Raw genomic sequence first — 17,168 nt, forward strand, 5'->3', positions numbered from 1 at the left:
GCAGAGCCTGGCTTTGCTGCAGCCAGGGTTGTGTTCTCTGTGGCTCCAGGGCAGTGTTTATGGACTATCTCACYCTGCCAACAGTCCCCAGAAACCATAATTTCTGGCAATTTGGCAGTGCCCGTGCTCTCGGGGCTGTAGTAACCCGTTGGCATCGCCCAGTCTGATGAGCAGGATTGTGTTTGCCTTCACTGGCGTATGAAGTGGTTGAGGCTGTAACTCAAGAAAGCAATTGAGCATTTAATGTAAATCCATYATTGTTCTGCACATACTGGAGCGTGTGTTAAACTTTGACTTTAATGAGACTTGACCCAGTGTTTGAAGGTCTATATGTACTTAAGATCAGCTGATATCACCAAGACTGTTTAGCTGGACTTCATGCACTATGTGGATGTTGTGGTTTGGTATCAGATGAAATAAGTCCTAATATGAAAGTTTTTTGGCAGATCAGTCTTCTGACGTTTTTTTCAGTCTGTTGCAATTCATAATGCATCCTTTTTCTCTCTCTCTTTTTTTTTTTTTTTAAGAAAACATGAAGAATTGAATAATGTAGCTTATAATTTTATGAGGCACAAAAATTTTTGAACAGTCAGCAGAATCCCTCCTCAGTTGTTTGGAAGCTTAAGGGGTTTAGAAAGTTCTTCCTTAGAGATAAATAAGCTGTCAATTCATGATGAAGAAAATCAAACTTTGCTGTTGATTTTGGCTGTGGTATTTGCAAAAGTATGAGAGAAATTTTTGCAGTCGTAGAGCACTCCATGTGTTAGCATTTAGCTTTCCAATGCCACATTGTGCCTCTGATAGCATTTCTAAAAGGTAAACAGAAATGTCAAAATAATGAAAATAAAAGATTAACCATTCCAATTTTTGAGRGTTAGAAATCAAATCTGTATTGCAAATTAATAGAAAGCCAGATCAAGTTTCAAAAGCTGCTTATTACACCATTGCCTGGCTTTTCTTTTYGTCCCTTCTTCTGAAGGCCTTTTTCAGGCTTCACCAGATTTAGATTGTGAAATGTCTAAACAGAGGTTCTAAACAGAAACCTGGGAGGTATAGAAAGTATGCCAAGAGCAAATTAGTTTACTCAGTTCATGACTTTAATACACCCTTGCAATTAGCAGAGTATTTCCTCTGGACTGTGGTCTCAAGGTATGCGTTTCTGTTCACTTTTTTTTTTTTTTATTATTTGCTGCCTTTAAATGAGAAAGACCAAGCTCGATAGTTGTGCTTTGCTGGGTCCATACGTACAGGATTTTGATCATTTTGAGTTGCAGTTTGACTCACAATTCAGCATCTCCACACCCATGGGAAGGTGAGAGAGAAAAGGCTGAGTTAGGACCTGGTTGTAACCAAAGCAGAATTAGGGTGTAAAACTCACTTGCAAAACCTCTCYTTGATACACTAGTTTCTCATGGGTGTATGCACTGAGGGATGTGTTGTTTTCCAGGATTTTCTGCTGGAGAAAATACACCTTTTTTGCTGAGTAAAATATTAAACTCACGACAATAAATATGAAGGCACCAATCCCTTTGGAGCTGCATCTTCCCCTACAGATATCCTAAACCATWSCAGCTCCTGKSTGCTTTGTTTCTCTGCCAACTCCCYAGTTCCATCAACTCACTTCACTTTCTTCTCGGTGCCAAACATTCTAGAAACAGCTTCAGTTCTACCTGAAGCTTCCTGAGCTGCCAACTTGGTCATCTCTTCCCTCCCTGGAAAACAACTGCAACCCACCTGGGAGCTGCCAAATTGGCACCYACAATTGCAGTGTCTTGACCCAGCRTGACACAACCCCTCTCCCTCAGATACTGATCCTGCCCACAAACCCCCCACAATGGCAGCTTGACCCTGGCTGACACAATTGCCCCTTGTGTTTGCCAAACCCACAAAATTATAGGGGTCGTGCAGGAAAAGGCCATGAGGTGGGTGAGTTTGTGCTCTCTGGGCTGTCTGTGACACTGTGACCCTATTCATGGGCACATCCTTGCAGGAGGACCCGGCAGCCTGTCTGCAAGGCATTGCTTTAAATTGTAGCCTTAAAAGAGCCTTTTTTAGATGCAAATGAAAGACCCAATAAGAGCTTAAAAAATAAAATGCAGCGCAAAAATGTATTAGGATTACTAAGAAACATCTGATGCTGCCTCCTTAGTCCTGTAATTTTTCTGCATTCAGTCTTAATCTTTATTTCTCATGCATGCATGTAGACTGCCATGCACCCAAAACCAGTCTCATCATTTTATAGTTGCACATGAGAAATYTTCAAGCTATCAAAGWTGTGTTTWGATTTGGCACAGAAGAGCTATCTGATRGTCACTCAGGTTCCAGCCCAATTTCTTTTAACAGCTGGTGGTGTTTTAACCATGTGTTCCAGTTCTACCAGTTGGAGAATGGGAGAAATTACACATCCCCATTTCAAGGAGATGATCTGTGAATTAATCAGATAGTTTATAACACATATGTTTTCAAATATAAATTCATATAAATAAAAGTATGTATATTTATAGTATAAATATATCTAAAGCATGTATGTGTGCACATCCATGTGACTATGTACATGACATACATGTAAAAGATTTTTTTTTTGCTAGTATGCTATTAATTTACATGTATTAATTTGCTCGGTGTGCCCTGGCTTGGAAGAAGGATTTGGGGATCTCTGCTCCCAGATGTGTTTCTCTGCAGGCCCYCTGGCTGTGTGCTGGGGTAGGATGCAGCATTGCCCTGCTCCTTACAGGGAGGTTTTCTCTGGGCTTGCTAATACAGGGAAATTTACTGGCATAATTATACCCRTATAATTATGCTGGAGTAGTTATACTGCTGTAAGTCCCCTGTGGACGCTCTTGTGCTGCAATAATAGTGCCCATATGGGGAGYTGCACCAGTGTATCTCCACTGGAAAATATCTCCATGTAAGCAAGTCCTTCTTTAGGGGCAGATTTTGCAGACCAAGGTGCTGCACAGCCCTTGAGGCCCTCATTTTGTACATCATGGCTGGCTTTTGGCAGCCACATTTTGTGCACAGGAAAAAAGTTGTTTAGAATTCCTACCAGAATCTTTGAAAAGAAACAAGCATTTTCTATCACCAGTATAACATTTTTTTCCCTACAGTGCCTTTATTTATTTTTTTAATATCTCTTAATATCTAAAAATACAGATGTAACTCCTGACTTTTGGGTTCAGAAATTTTCTTTTTAAATGTACAGAGGATCAGATACAAGCCATGTCTGGAAGCAATACTTGGCCAACAGCTGAGTGTGTGTGTATGTGTGTGTGTTCATCTATCCATGATTCATTCTGAGGGCTGTTTTAGCCTTCATAAAATATTCATGCTGGTTGTGCATGGTTCTATAATTGCCATCTCAGGCCTTGAATTATTTATAGGTTGTACTGTTCACATAGTCTCATTTACTGATAGAACAGATAACACTATACAAGAGGATCCCAAACACTCTAATGCCTGTTACTTTGCATTAAGTAGTGGAATTATATTACTGTAGGTGTAAAATGCTGGCCTTTTTCTCCTCTCGCTTTAATATATCATTTTTGTATTTATAATATGCTAATTGTTGAGATGCTGTTAAGCCTCATAATTCCTGCCGAGTTTTGCAGAAATCAAGACGTGGTTGAAATGATTTAGCTCTTGATCCCAAAATGATTGTTCTAAATCCACCCCCCTCCCTTCCCCCGGTGTTAACACCCAGGGTAATTTATTGAAGTGATGTATGAGTACACATGCATACCTGAGCTCCTTTGTTTTACACTATTGATCAGTTTGTGTATCTTAACTGCTACAAACATTCAGAAGTCCAGCTAATGCAGACATTCACCAAGTGTATTTTCAAGTTCATTGTACTCAATTAAGTTCTGACTATGAATTCATCRTGAAAAGTGATCTTATTTCCATCAAATTTCCTATTCATCTCTTCGGTGATTAATTCTGTCAGTTTTTCTGACCTACTTTTGGCTTTATTTTTTTACTGAATATGTGGGATTGCATCAGTTTAGCTTGGACATACAGTGCACTTGGAGTTTTCTTTGCCTGCRTAGTTTTTGGCTTATTTTCTTTCTGAACCAAGTGCTACTTCTAGGTGGAAAATACAGCTGAGGTAGCTTTTAATTTTTTTAATTGTTCTGCTTTTCTAATTGAAAGAAATAATTCTTGTAGTAGAAATTCAATCACTAGCAGAGCCATACACTGGAATATCTTCCCTTCTTTTACAAATACTCTTGCAATTTTTTTTTGTAAAGCCAGTTATTCTCCTCCCCCCTGAAAGGAGAATATTGGTATTTCCTTAACTGGCTTGATGGTTGTGGGGACTAAGTACATGAAGAGGATAAATTGTGTCCTTGCTGTAGTGAGGAAGTGCAGTAGGAACACGTTGGAGGGGAAGGGTGGTGAGGTCTGTGTGGCACTGGAACAGCCCAGGATCACCCAGAGCACCCCAGGCAGGGTCTCTCTGGAGCTGCTGGGAAGAAGAGCTGCTCAAGGCCCTTCATTTCACTGCAGCTCATCCCATCACTCACACAGGGATTAGGAAGGATGATCTTCCAGCTGAGTTTCTGTTTCCCTCTGGGAGCCATTTCCAAACACCAGCACCATCCTCTGCTGCAGCTGACAGGCTGGGGATGCTCCTGTCCCCTTGGGTCACCTCCATATCCCAGCAGGGATCAAAGGAGACCCTCACCCTGAGATTCAGGCTTGATTCTGCCTCTGGTGGCAGAGGATTGACTCTGGTGTTGGTGGGGCTTTGCTCCCTTGTCTCTCCAGAGGTCTGAAGCATCTCTGATGTTTCAGGGAGGGGGAGCCAGACAGGGATGGTGCAGGAAGGGAGAGGTGCTTGGTGGCTTAGCAGTGATTCAGGTGCAGTATCAGCTGCTCAGGACAAGTCTGGGGGCTTGAAAAGGTGAAGTTGGAAAGTTTACCTCTCTCAAAGCAAAGAGTGGGTGAAGGCAGCTCTAGAATGAAGCCAGAAAAAAATAGAGCAAAAAGAAATGTTTCAGCAAAACAAACCATTTTGGTGAACAATAAATTCCTGAGAAAATATGTCTCTGCCTGAGCCCTTATTATTCTTTATAATAAATCATTATAAAATAAACCTTRTGACATTCACCGTTCTGTACAATGGGCTGAATTGAAAAGAGCTGTGTTCTTTTCTGTATGATTTCGTGAGCCCTGAGGGTCCCTCAGAGAAGGAAACAATGTTATTGTCATGCAGATTTCTCTCCTTTTCTTCAAGATTTCAGAGTTTCCATGAATCCCTTGCAACAGAGTAATTCTACTTCTTCCCACATTTTTAAAGCTTCCTCCAGCAGTGAGGGTGTGGTGGTTTTATTGCAAACTCCACCTTTCTCATGGAGTTTTAGAATTTTTTACAGCTAAGTGGTTGCTGTGGCATGAAGAGAGTATCAAGCTTTCATGTTGGCACTCGGCTTACTTTTTGCTTTTCCTGCCAATAGAGCTTAATATATATGTAAGGAAAAAAAACCCAAAAGATTATGAGGTTTGTTCTTATCTGCCGTGTGTTTTGTGGTAGTGCCTGGAGACCTCCAGTAGGTCAGACTTCCATASCAATCATATGGTGCTGCCCCACAACATTTTTGACTGAAAGGACTAAAGATGGTAAATGTGTGACAGGGAGGAGAATGGGATTAAAAACCCCAAGCACTGGGTGTGCTGTAYAGYTGAAATTATTTGATTATGGTGGTGYTGCTTATTTGAGCTGCACTGCTCAAATAATTTGGTTTTGGTCAGGAATAGTGGTCTCAGCTTCTGCTTGCATAGGTGTTGTCAGGGAATTACATGGAAGGAGGGTTTGCACCATGTAATTTCTGTGTTAGGTGCTAGAAATACAATATTGCTTTTAGAGAAAATARCATGTTTTATTAGGCAATTACTAAATAATTTTTCTGTAGTGAAATTGTTAAATGTGGTCCTGGGTTTTCAGGGTCTTTGTGACCTTTAGGATTTTGCAAATGATGGGCTGCAGGGACACCAAGGCGTCACTGAGCCTTAAARGACAACTGGCCTTTACTGGTGTGGCTGACCTCAGACTGTACTCCCAAAAAGGTTCCTTCAACAAGGAGTAGTGTGTAGAGTGCAGGAGCAGCAAYGCTCAAGCATTTCAACAGAATTTTACCATCTCTCTTGCTCCAAAGATATGAAGTACCAAAAAAATCCCACACACGACCTAGAAAAACAAATTGGTAAGTGTGGTTCTTTCACTGATACAGCCTATACAGAATAATTTTCTTAGAKATTTCAAGTCTATGAAATCCTACATCGTTTCCCCTTTATATATCAGAAGTCTTTAAAAATATCTAAGATTTTTTTTCATGCCAACAATACATGAGAGAAACCTAGATGTGTGTGACACCTTTTAGAAAGTGTCTTTGTCTTTATCTATCCTTACAGTACCTGTGTGCTAGAGAAGTGTCATGATCCCTATTTTAAAGATGGGAAAAGAAGACAGAGAGATTTAAAGGTAGATTTTTAAAGGTGTTTTGACTTCTAAAGATGCAGTAAAATGTGCWGTAGGACTTTCAAGAGGGTTTAATTGCATCTTTAGCAGCCTGAAAGCRACTCAGTGGCTTCCAAAGCATACCAAGCACAGAAAAGAATGTAGGTCTTCTGTGTCCTGCTCTGGTACTGTAACCATTGGGTGGCCCTTCCAGGGTGGATGGATTTTGGAAAGCAAGCATGGCTTTCTGCTACACTGCTCCTCAGGATTTCTGCTTCACTAGGACATGGAAATGTTGAGTCCTGTTGCTTTCCAATGCTTGCAGTTTTTTTCAGGAAAATTGGAAGAAAGGTTTTTAAAAGTACWTGTATATCAGATGTTCGTTTTTCCATGTACTCTGTACTTTAAGTTATTCTTTATTCATATTGTTTAAAAAAAATCCCAGTTTTGCTCAAGAAGTAGTAAAGAAACTATTGGTACCATGCCAGTCATCTGCAAAACCAAAAAAAAAAAAACCAAAAACAGTTTTTCTCAAGAAGTAGTAAAGAAACTATTGGTACCATGCCAGTCATCTGCAGTTCAGCATCACATTCTGCAATACAACTCTGTGGTGTTTCATTTCTGTTTGAAGCTGTGGTTGGCTGTGGAAGCACTAAGAATGGAAATAATACAGGTGTTCAGACTAATAGTAAATCAAACCCAAGATCTGGCCCCACCTGTATGTTGTGTTACAAATGATAATATCTATAAACTCGGTTGGCTTAGAGTGGTGTGAGTGAAATTGTAACATGATACACATAGGAGATGGGTTTTTGATAAACTTGCTGAAGAGTTGTTTATAMATTCCTATAATGTTGTGTRGTAACTTKTGTTCATCTCTATACGTGTCTGRCTGGTTATGATGTGTGTTGATAAARTTTAATGACAGGACTGAAAAATAYTTAATTCATTAAAATGTAYGAAAAATACCTGTAACAGGTACCTAATTCTGAATATTTTATGCCATTCCCACACCCAGGGTGGGTGTGCACCACATGTAGCTGTGGTCCCCAGCGTGCAGTTTATCGTTTGGAGAGAAATCATCCTCCATCATTCGTCACTGCTGAGCTGCAGCAGACCAGGCCAGCACATCATTTGTTAACAGCGACAAAGCCGCGCTCATAAACGCCGACATGTTACATTAATTTATAGGCACTGAGTGACTTATTAAATGTGACGTGTGAAATATAACAGGGCCCGGTATGGATGATTAGGTTTTGGGCTTTGAATTGTTGACAAGGCAGGGGTAATGAATTGCGGGACACAAGTTAGTGTGTTTCCCCCTCATTAGTCAGTATTAGCTGCATTAATAGTAATAATTGGATATATTCATCATTTAAAATGTTTTAATAAATGTTTGGACAGCACCTGATCTAGGCTGTCAAATATTAGACTGGAAGGTTCGTGATGGGAGAAAAATTATGCCRTTCTTTCTGCAGAGATTTATACAGCCTAAGGGGTGCCATTTGCCAATGTCCTTTAAAACATAATGGGTGGAGAGAGTTTGGGAAAAGACAGTGCAACAAGAGAGAAACCAGCCTCTTGCATTTCAGGAAGACATTTTCAGTTTATTCTAAAGACTTCTTGGTCCTGAGCTTGGTCCAAGATGGGGTCTGAACTGGTTATTTCTGGTCAGATGCTAGCCTCGGATTGGAACTTCACAAAAGGTGTGCGTGTTCCCATCTGAATTTGTTTCACTGTTTTACAAATGCAGACTGAATGTTGCTCGGGGCTCAGGAACTTTCCAATTTGGGGTTTTGGCTTGGAGTYGTCATTACTTTGAGCTATTAACATATTTAAAATTCCAGAAACTTTTATGCCTGGATACCTTAAAAGCGTGGTTCTCTATGGGATGAAGGCAGGGCATTTCTGTAGGTGTTCTGCCAGCCCCATTCCCAATCTTGGTTTTCGTATCTCAAATGCTTTATTACCTACGATTTGATACAAAGATTCGTCTGATAAAAGAAAAAAAAAAATACACTTTTTTCCATTATTTTGTGATCTTCAGAAGTGGAATTTAAAAAATCATCTAAAACTGTTACCAAGAAATACAGACTGTATTTGTCTCTTACTTTCAAAGTGGCATGTAGGTGAACATTAAAACGTGCCTTCTAAACGGCTGGATGCAGATCAAGAACCATGTCCAGTTGAAAAAAAATATAAAAAAATCAGTTTAAAACTTGTGAGACATCACTTTGCTGTAACCCATTATGTAATGAAACCCATTTTTTAGAAGCAACCTTCAGGATATACAAAAGCAACAGCGCATGGAGTTATTGGCACTGCATCACTAGACTGACAATTTTTTATTTTCAAAGAAGAGTCCTCTAAGGAGAAGCCTCGCCAGTGTGGGAAGCAGCGTTTGGTGGCTCAGTGGGAGGTTSGCTTCCCTTTCAGATGCTGCTGAGGAGGTGTCACACTGGGGAGCGCTGCGTTGCTGGAGGTGCTGTCTTTCAGGAGCGACACAAAGTCAAGTGTCTGACCACCTGTAGTCATAACAAGTCCCAAGACGCTTCCTGCAAGGATGAAAGTGTTCTCCTCAGTGTCCTTGCTAGTTCCAGGTAGCTGCTTCTACAGCACATTGGGAATCTTTAAGATGAAGGGATCTTCATGCTCTCTTAAACACAGTGAGCCAAACTTGCCTCTTTATGTCCGTGAACTTTGTGTGACAAGCTGGTGGAGGACTCAGAAGGTGCCAAGATAAAGCTGGCTGTAGACAGGCAATGTTGCAGCTCCAGGGTGGCAGAAAGGCTTCGCTGCAGGGGTAGGAATGGCGCTGTCATTTTGTGTTTGTTGCAGTTATTCTGTGCAGTGAAAGAAATCTTTGTAGGTGGAAACTTGATCATTCAGTTGTAATCAAAATGGTTCCTACTTCCCCACTTGGAGTAATGTTATTTCACTGAATAGTCACCAAAAGTCTCATACAATTTGTGTGTGTTAGTGTACATTTAACTGTATTTTGAATCAAGCCCTAAACATTATATTGTCAGGGTTGTATGTTGGTTGGTGGTTATTGCTGACAAGTTGATTTGAGGGTATTTTAGCACATTGTCTAACACCTGTCTGCTGATAAGTTTGTCATTGGCAGAGTATTTCTTCAAATTCACTTTTAATTTTTATTTGGCGATTAGAAAGGGGTGTAAAATTTAGAATCCTAGAACCATTAAGGTTGGAAAAGACCTCCAAGATCATCAAATCTAACCTYTGACTGAATACCACCATGTCAAATAAACCMCTGAGTGTCAYGTCCAGTCATTCCTTGGACRTCTCCAGGGATGGTAACTCCACCATTTCCCTGGACAGCCCTTTCCAATTCTTTGCTACCCTTACARAGAAGAAATTCTTCCTGATGTCCAGCACAATTGCTCTCAAAAAGAGTGCAATAGAGCCTAAAACAGAGTTAAAGAGTTGGTAAGGTTTTTTAGTCACAAATACTTCCTAGACTATTTAATGGCTACTTTCATTGGTAAGGTGTAGATGAACAACAACTTTTATCTTTCTGCCCTGGCTGTTTGGCAAAGGTTCCTTAACCGCTCATTGTAAACTTGTGTCTATTACTGATGCTGTCCTCTGCAGAGAACAGAAAAGTCATAATTCCGAAGTACTTATATCATACTTTGCGGACTCTCACACTCTGTGTTTCGTGGATGTAAATCCTGCTGATCACAGGTGTCATCYCTGCTTTCACACAGAAAGGTMTCTCAGTGGCACAGGCAGACATGCYGAAACAGRGGGGAGATCTCAAGCCTTGTTCGTGTTTTAACACCCATGGAAGTTGTCTGTAGCTATCCCTGTTCCCCTCTGTCAGGTATTTGATGCTGTGCCTCTGCCCTTACAATGCTCTGGRTCTGTTGAACTCCCTCTAAATACACTGTTTTAATTGCTGCAACCAAGAAACTATACAGTGCCATGAGCATGATTTATTTTATAAATATCTTATAAATGCTGACTCGTGTCTTTGCCTTSCTCCAGTTCTAGCTTGTCACCAGCATCCTGATCTGAGTTCCAATCCAGTTTTGGGGTTTTATCCTTCAGTTTTAGGTACCCTCACTGGATGGTAGGCTTGAAGGGCAGGAGAAATTAYTGCTGTTGGCTGGATCACCTTTCCCAACTGGTGCAGGAGATAACTTTGCAGCTACAGCCTACAATGCCTTTCCCACATCTCTCTAACACAGAAGAGGACATCAGCAAAAGGCTTTTTCSTACATATTCAAGGCTCATTGCTTTAAGAAAATCTCTGAAGCACTTAATCCAAAACTTGTGATATAAGCAGATATGATTGGATCCTACATGTCTGCTGCAGAGGTCATTATTTCTGAGGTTAATTAAGCTCTTTCAATGTCATGTTGAAGGTAGCAGACATATGCAATATTTATTGRTGACATCTCCAGCATTGCATATAGGGTGATCCTCTTCACCAGCACGTCAAAAACCCTTTTCCTCTTTGTCTTGCAGTCTTTCCCTTCTTGTGGTAAATCCCAATAAATTTTATAGTGTCTGGATTGCTTGCCCACACACAGCACACAAAAAAATCTGCAGCATTTTATACTTAGAGGCAGTTCAGGATCCCCTTCAATTACCCCTGGAATATCTTCTCTTATTGAACCACTGCACACAAAGCTCAAAGTGCCTCCGCCTTTCCACAGAACAGCCTCTTGCTTCCTTCCAACTCTCAAAATAGCCACTACACTCCGGATCCTGTGCTCATTGCCAGAGCTCCCTGCTGCAAAGGAAACGAGGGCTTTATTCTCTTAAATAYCATGAAACAATGGGAACCCCTGGATGGAATGTCCAGCTTGTGGGCAAGAGCTGAAGGCAGCACTTGACTTTATTCCACAAAATTTTCACACTTGATCTTCTCTTGTATAAATAAAAATGTACATTTGTGTTTTTTTTTTTTCCTGGACAGCTAATTCTACTCACCCTACTAGTTTATTTGAAAAAAAATTCCTTTTTTTATTATTGGGATGCTTTTCTTTATTTAAGAGAAGCAAAAAAATGTGTATTACAAAAGTAAAACTACATTTCCCAGCAGCATCTTTGTCAGACTGTCCTTTGTCACTGGCTCTTTTCTCAGCTCTTTAGAGATTCAGACCTGTCCTTTAAACAGCCTCAGCCTYTGTGTTTTGCAGATTTGGGTGATAGCACCAGTGTGTCAATGTTTTTAATCAATATTCTTGGGGTTATTTGAGGAATCATTAATTATTGTATGTTCAGGCAGATTGAACACAATTTTTCATGTAGGTGATTTACACGTGCCTGGTCCAGGGAAAGGTGGGAAATGTTTTTCCCACACATGAAATATTTACCATGTGAATCTTTATAACTTTCTCAGTAAGCTGATGAAGGATATCTGTCATCAGCCCCCCCAGCTCAAGGTGACACATTTTAGGACCCCGTGTTTGCTGTGAGAAAAGCAGCTTCAGAGGGCTGGATTAGCCCTGCTCTCCAACATCCCCCAGCTTTGGTGCCACTGCTGCTTTTTGGTGCCCATGCTAAAGTTACAGGAGTTTACCTTGAGGAAGCAGGGAACCAAATACTGATATCATATTGCAATAACAGCACTGCTGCTATCTGTCAGCACTTACACTGAACAGAGGTTCTTTCAGCTAAASTATGGCTCTGGCAGGGCTGCTAATTCACTGGCATTGTGTGAACTATCACAGACCACAGGGCTGGTTTATATTTTTTTTTTTTTTTGCAGTCTAATGTCTTTAGTAAAAATCAAAAATAGTTAACCTACTTTTATTCCCTRGTATTTGAGGGGTGGAACAGGAGTGAAATGGGGAAAGAGGGAAGGGGAAAGTGGCTAAACTGAAGCAGATTGGTTGAATTTTATTATTACTGCTTTACTTTTTACAATGGTTGTCATCAATCAAATACCCTGTGGATCCCCTGTACACAGAGGGTATAAACTCCTTCCAACTTTTTTTTTTTTTTTTGTTGTTGTTTGTGATAGAAAGGTAGGTGCAGTTCAAATGTAATAAAATTTTAGATAATGGAGCTGGGCAAAGTAAGAAGATCTAGGAAAATTCAGATTTTCACTACTTTAAGGAAAAAAAAATATTAAAAAGTAAGGCCTGGGGGCAAAATTAAATTACAGAAAACTGAGCATTCAAAACTGAGCATTCAAACCTGCCTCTGGACTATTCTTAATTCTGTTTTGTGGTGTTGTTTTTCAGTGGTGYTCTCTCTTTCTTTTCTTATTAAAAGTCTAGGAAAAGAAACCAAAACAGTCTCTTTGGGATTTTAACTCACTCATGGCAGAAAATGCCAAACACACTTTCCCAAACTGCTCTAAATTTCTGTGATGCATTATAACTCAGTATCAGAGAGCTAGAGAAGTTGAGAAGATGCAAGATGAAAAATTGATATGCTGTGCTTCGCTGTGCAGAACACACAGACCTGAGGAAAAGTGACTGGGAACGCTTGCTGAAGCGAGCAATGAGTAATTTAAGGCTGGTTTGGGCAGTCCTGCCTTCTGATTTGGTGATTATGTGGGTGTCTCCTCAGCTATTTGCTGTGCTGAGCTGAATATTTACTGTATTGATAACAGCAAACCCTGGCGGTGCTGGAGCTCCAGGAGCCACAGCGAGTTCACAAAAATAACATTATTATTGCTATTATTATTATTATAGTGCTTCTGTTGTTATGGCACTGCCTGAAGAATTTCACTCAACAGGATCTGACTGCTTGAGGTTYATTCTCTGCATCTCATTGCTTTTCTTGGACCTTTTCTGCAGTTCRGGAGGCAGATATATATTTTCTAGTAAAGTAAATAATTTTCCGTGCTTTTAGTTGTGCTGTTTGTTTGTTTGTTTTGTAAACCAGTGAATTGCTTAGCATCCCATAAATGCAAAATRCATGTCTGATTTGGCTTCCATTTAAAATCAGTAAGAACATTAAATCCAGAGAGAACAGATTTGGGATTTTTTTTTTTTCCTAATTAGGATGTTTGACAACTCAAGAGGTTATGTTTAGAAGAGAGTTCGATGGCTGTATCTGGTGTTTAATTTCTCTTCTGCAGAATAAATTTCCTGTTGTAAAAATGCCACAAAARGTAGCTACTGCTGTTTATTGACTAAAGAGCCAAGTATAATCCTGCTGTGAACATGTGGGTAATAGGAGGTTTTCCCCATGCCTAGATTTGATTTCCATGCTCAGCCTCATGTTGGTAAATATCAGTGTAAGTTTCAATTATTCTTCAGTGAATAAGATGTTTGACATGATCAGGGAGTTGTATGTGAGAAGGTCTGCAGTGAAAAAAAAAGCAACCAAAAACCAATCTTCAAGTAAAGTTTTAAAACGTTGGGAAATTAAAGAAGTTATTGTTCAAGAATAAGAAAAGCTTTATTTTAGCCTAATTTTTTCAAAGTTTGGAAGTTTCCATTTTAAAATTGGAGTCTTGATTAGAAGAGTCACCATAAAATGGGAAAAGAACTTTGTCCTTCTGAAATTTCTAAGAACTATTTCATAGAACCATAGAGAGGCTTGGGTTGGAAGGGTTCTCAAAGATCCTCTCATTCCACCCTTTCTATGGGCAGGGACACCTTCCACCCTCCCAGGGTGCTCCAACCTGGCCTTGGACACTTCCACTCTGGGCAACCTCTGACACAGCCTCCCCATCCTCAAAGGGAAGAATTTTTTGCTGATATCTAATCTAAACCGACTCTCTCCATCTTTTGATTATTTACTTTTTCAAACAAAATTGCATTTTCTCTATATTTTTATTTTAGAGGCAAATTACTAATAGATCTTGTTACCAGGAGGTGCGGGAGAAGTTGCAGATTGAGAAATAGAGAGGTGTGTGAAAAATGCAGAGAAAACCCTGCAGAGTCAAACCAAACAGTGGCAGGGAATGTTTTGATGGTTTTGGTGACCTCTGGGCTCACCCCTGTGCTGGCTTTGGTATCTCTCGATGTGCCAAGTCTTCACCAGAGCTAAAATACCCACCAGAGGTTGAGACAACTGTTTTTGTAGTGACAGCAGAGTTGGGCCTGTGATGTGCTCAAGGATGTGTGTGGTACCTTCGTCTCCATCAGTACTTCACGTGTATTTAAATTTATGCACATATTTAGTACTCTGCTGAATTGGTGTGCCATATAGAATGGGCATGCAATCCTTTTATCTAATGGAAAGTTGCTAATTATTGCCCTGGTCCGTGTATTTCGGTTTTCCTAATTTTATGAACCCACATATACTTACTGCTGTGTTTCATCCAGGAGTCTGAAGTTGCTCTTTTTCTATCAAATGTGTTTACACCACGGAGAAGGTGCATTTTGTGCATTTTGTTTGCCCTAGCCAGGTCTGAGCTGTATAACCAGCACTCACTCTCTGGACAGCCACTGCTCTGGCTGACCTTGGCACCATGACAGCTGTCGTATTTTCACATGGAGGAACTGTTCTCAAACAACTTCTCCAACGTATCAGGAACAAACAAGCTTTTCTTCAGCATCAGGAATGCAGCAGGTCTTCTTTCCAACGATTTTTTTTTTTCTCCTTCCACAGACATATTTATTGTGGCAATGGCAAGAAAAKCCTACTGCTAAGCCTTGGTGTTTGAGCTCCTTTAAATTTCCTTCAGGRGAGTGACAGAAGAGCCAACGTAGATCATGTCAGAGCTAGCTTTCTTTAATTTAACTCTTCAGTTATTTTTAATAAACATGAGTATTAATTTGTAGTAGCAAGAAAAGCAGGGAGGCAAAATCCTCTTACATCTTCATTACTAGGATTTCCATTTCTGCCGTGTGTTTAATTTAAATCCCTGTGGTAGGGGCAAAGAGGAGGAGGGTGCTGCACAAACCCAAAGGTTTGCTGTGTGATGGACAGCAAGGCCTGCAGGGCCTTACTTATATAGAGAAAATGCAATTTTATTTGGAAAAATAAATAATCAGGAGGTAGAGAGAGTAGGTTTAGATTAGATATTAGCAAAAAAATAAGTCCAACAGGGAGCATTTTAAGAAGTGGAATGACTGGTTGTCAGCACTGTGCGCTCACCAGCTCCATCAGAACAAGGGGAATGAGAGGATGGAAGGGGCAGGAATGAGGATGGAGATAGTTTCAGGAGTTGGGAGGAGCAGTGTAGGAACCAGGCCTGGGGTAGAGTTCCTCCCTAGCAGAGATCTGAGGGTGATGGTGAGAGCATACTCCTACTGGCACAAAAATATTTTTGAAAATACAGCAGCTTTGTTAGGAAAAAAAACCCAACAAAATATCATCTCCAAAAAAGGAATTTTCTATTGAATTGTGAGAAAAGGAGAGAACATTCCCAGAACAGCCAATAACATACTTTTTTTTAGGTCTTTTGCCTGGCAGACACAAATTTCACATTAATTTGGGGCCTGATTCAGCCCAGGGGTTTGTATTTAACCAGAGGGTGTATTTCTACCCCAGACTTTGCAGTTACTTAAGGATTTGTAGTAATGCATGGATTAACTGCTCAGCAACCTCACTCCTTCAGCAGTTTTTGCAGCCTGCCCTGCACTGCATCTTAGAACACCTAACTACAATCTAAAATTAACTGGTTTTCCCAAAACTTCCCTTCCTTCCACTCCAGCCATGTCTCTGTGGGAYAAAGGAGATGCATGGAATTCTCTGATTTAATACCAATGCCAGGCAGTAAATTTGAATGCTTTGTGAAAAGTTTGTGTTTCTGGACCTGGGCTGCCTCGCGTGGAGCTTGATTGTGTTTCTCTGCTCCACATGCACAAATGCTCTTCACACCAGGGATGGTAGTAGTCAGGAAGGGAGTYAGAAAATATGTTTTGGTTGATTCATGCAAGAAAAAATAAACCTTCAATGGTAGCAATAAGTATAATTGATGACTGAGTCCTGTGTGACAGAAGAGCGGGTGTTCAGCAATCACATAAGTTGGGAGAGAGAGCTGAAGATTTTATTGAYGCTCCTGTGTTTTGCACATTTTTTTCATCTTGGAAATGAATTTCAGACCCCAGTAGTGAGTATTAATGCTATATATCCTCTGTGGTTAGCATTAATGGTACAGAGTCCTGCCAAAAGCRGGGAAAGTTAGAACTGAAAGAAAAATAACCCACTGTGAAGAAGTTCGATGGGAACAAATGGGGATGGAGTTTTATGCTTACAAAGAGCTCAGCTCTGTTGGCACTTCTCCTGGACCAGCCTGTCAATCCAAATCTGAAATATTTGCAGAGTGAAGTGTTGCTAAATGAGCAAGGCTGGCAGGACCGGGTTTGAGGTGATGAAGGCACCTGAACAAGCAGTTTAAAGCAGGAACCAAGAGCCTGGGCTGAGCCCATGGATCAAACTGCTCCGCTCTGCCCTTGTCTTTGTTCCCATCCTCCTTCCTGCCAGGGTGGGGGTTCCATCCATGGGGTGTGTGGGGCCAGACTGGGATACCTCGTGTGGCTGAGGGGACTCCAGCCCTGGTGTGTTCCAAAACAGAGTGCAGCCCTATAGTTTGTTTTGTCTTTCAGTGGAATTAAAATACGGTGTTGGCAGAATGTGTTCTGTAAACTGGTAACTTTTTTTGCTTAAAATGCAGTGAGCGAACTTGGCTGTATAAGCTCCGTGTTCTTCTGAAAATGCTGTTATTTTTGCAAGTTAATTTTTTTCTGGAGTTGCTTTAATTCAAAGGAAGTTTTGTTTGCTTGCTTGCTTGCCTGAGGTTTTTTGGTAGGTTTAAACAGATGAGCTT

The sequence above is a fragment of the Malurus melanocephalus genome, unplaced genomic scaffold (assembly GCF_030028575.1).
Source record: "Malurus melanocephalus ecotype Western Australia unplaced genomic scaffold, MMel_1.1 scaffold_404, whole genome shotgun sequence".
Classification (NCBI taxonomy): Eukaryota; Metazoa; Chordata; class Aves; order Passeriformes; family Maluridae; genus Malurus; species Malurus melanocephalus.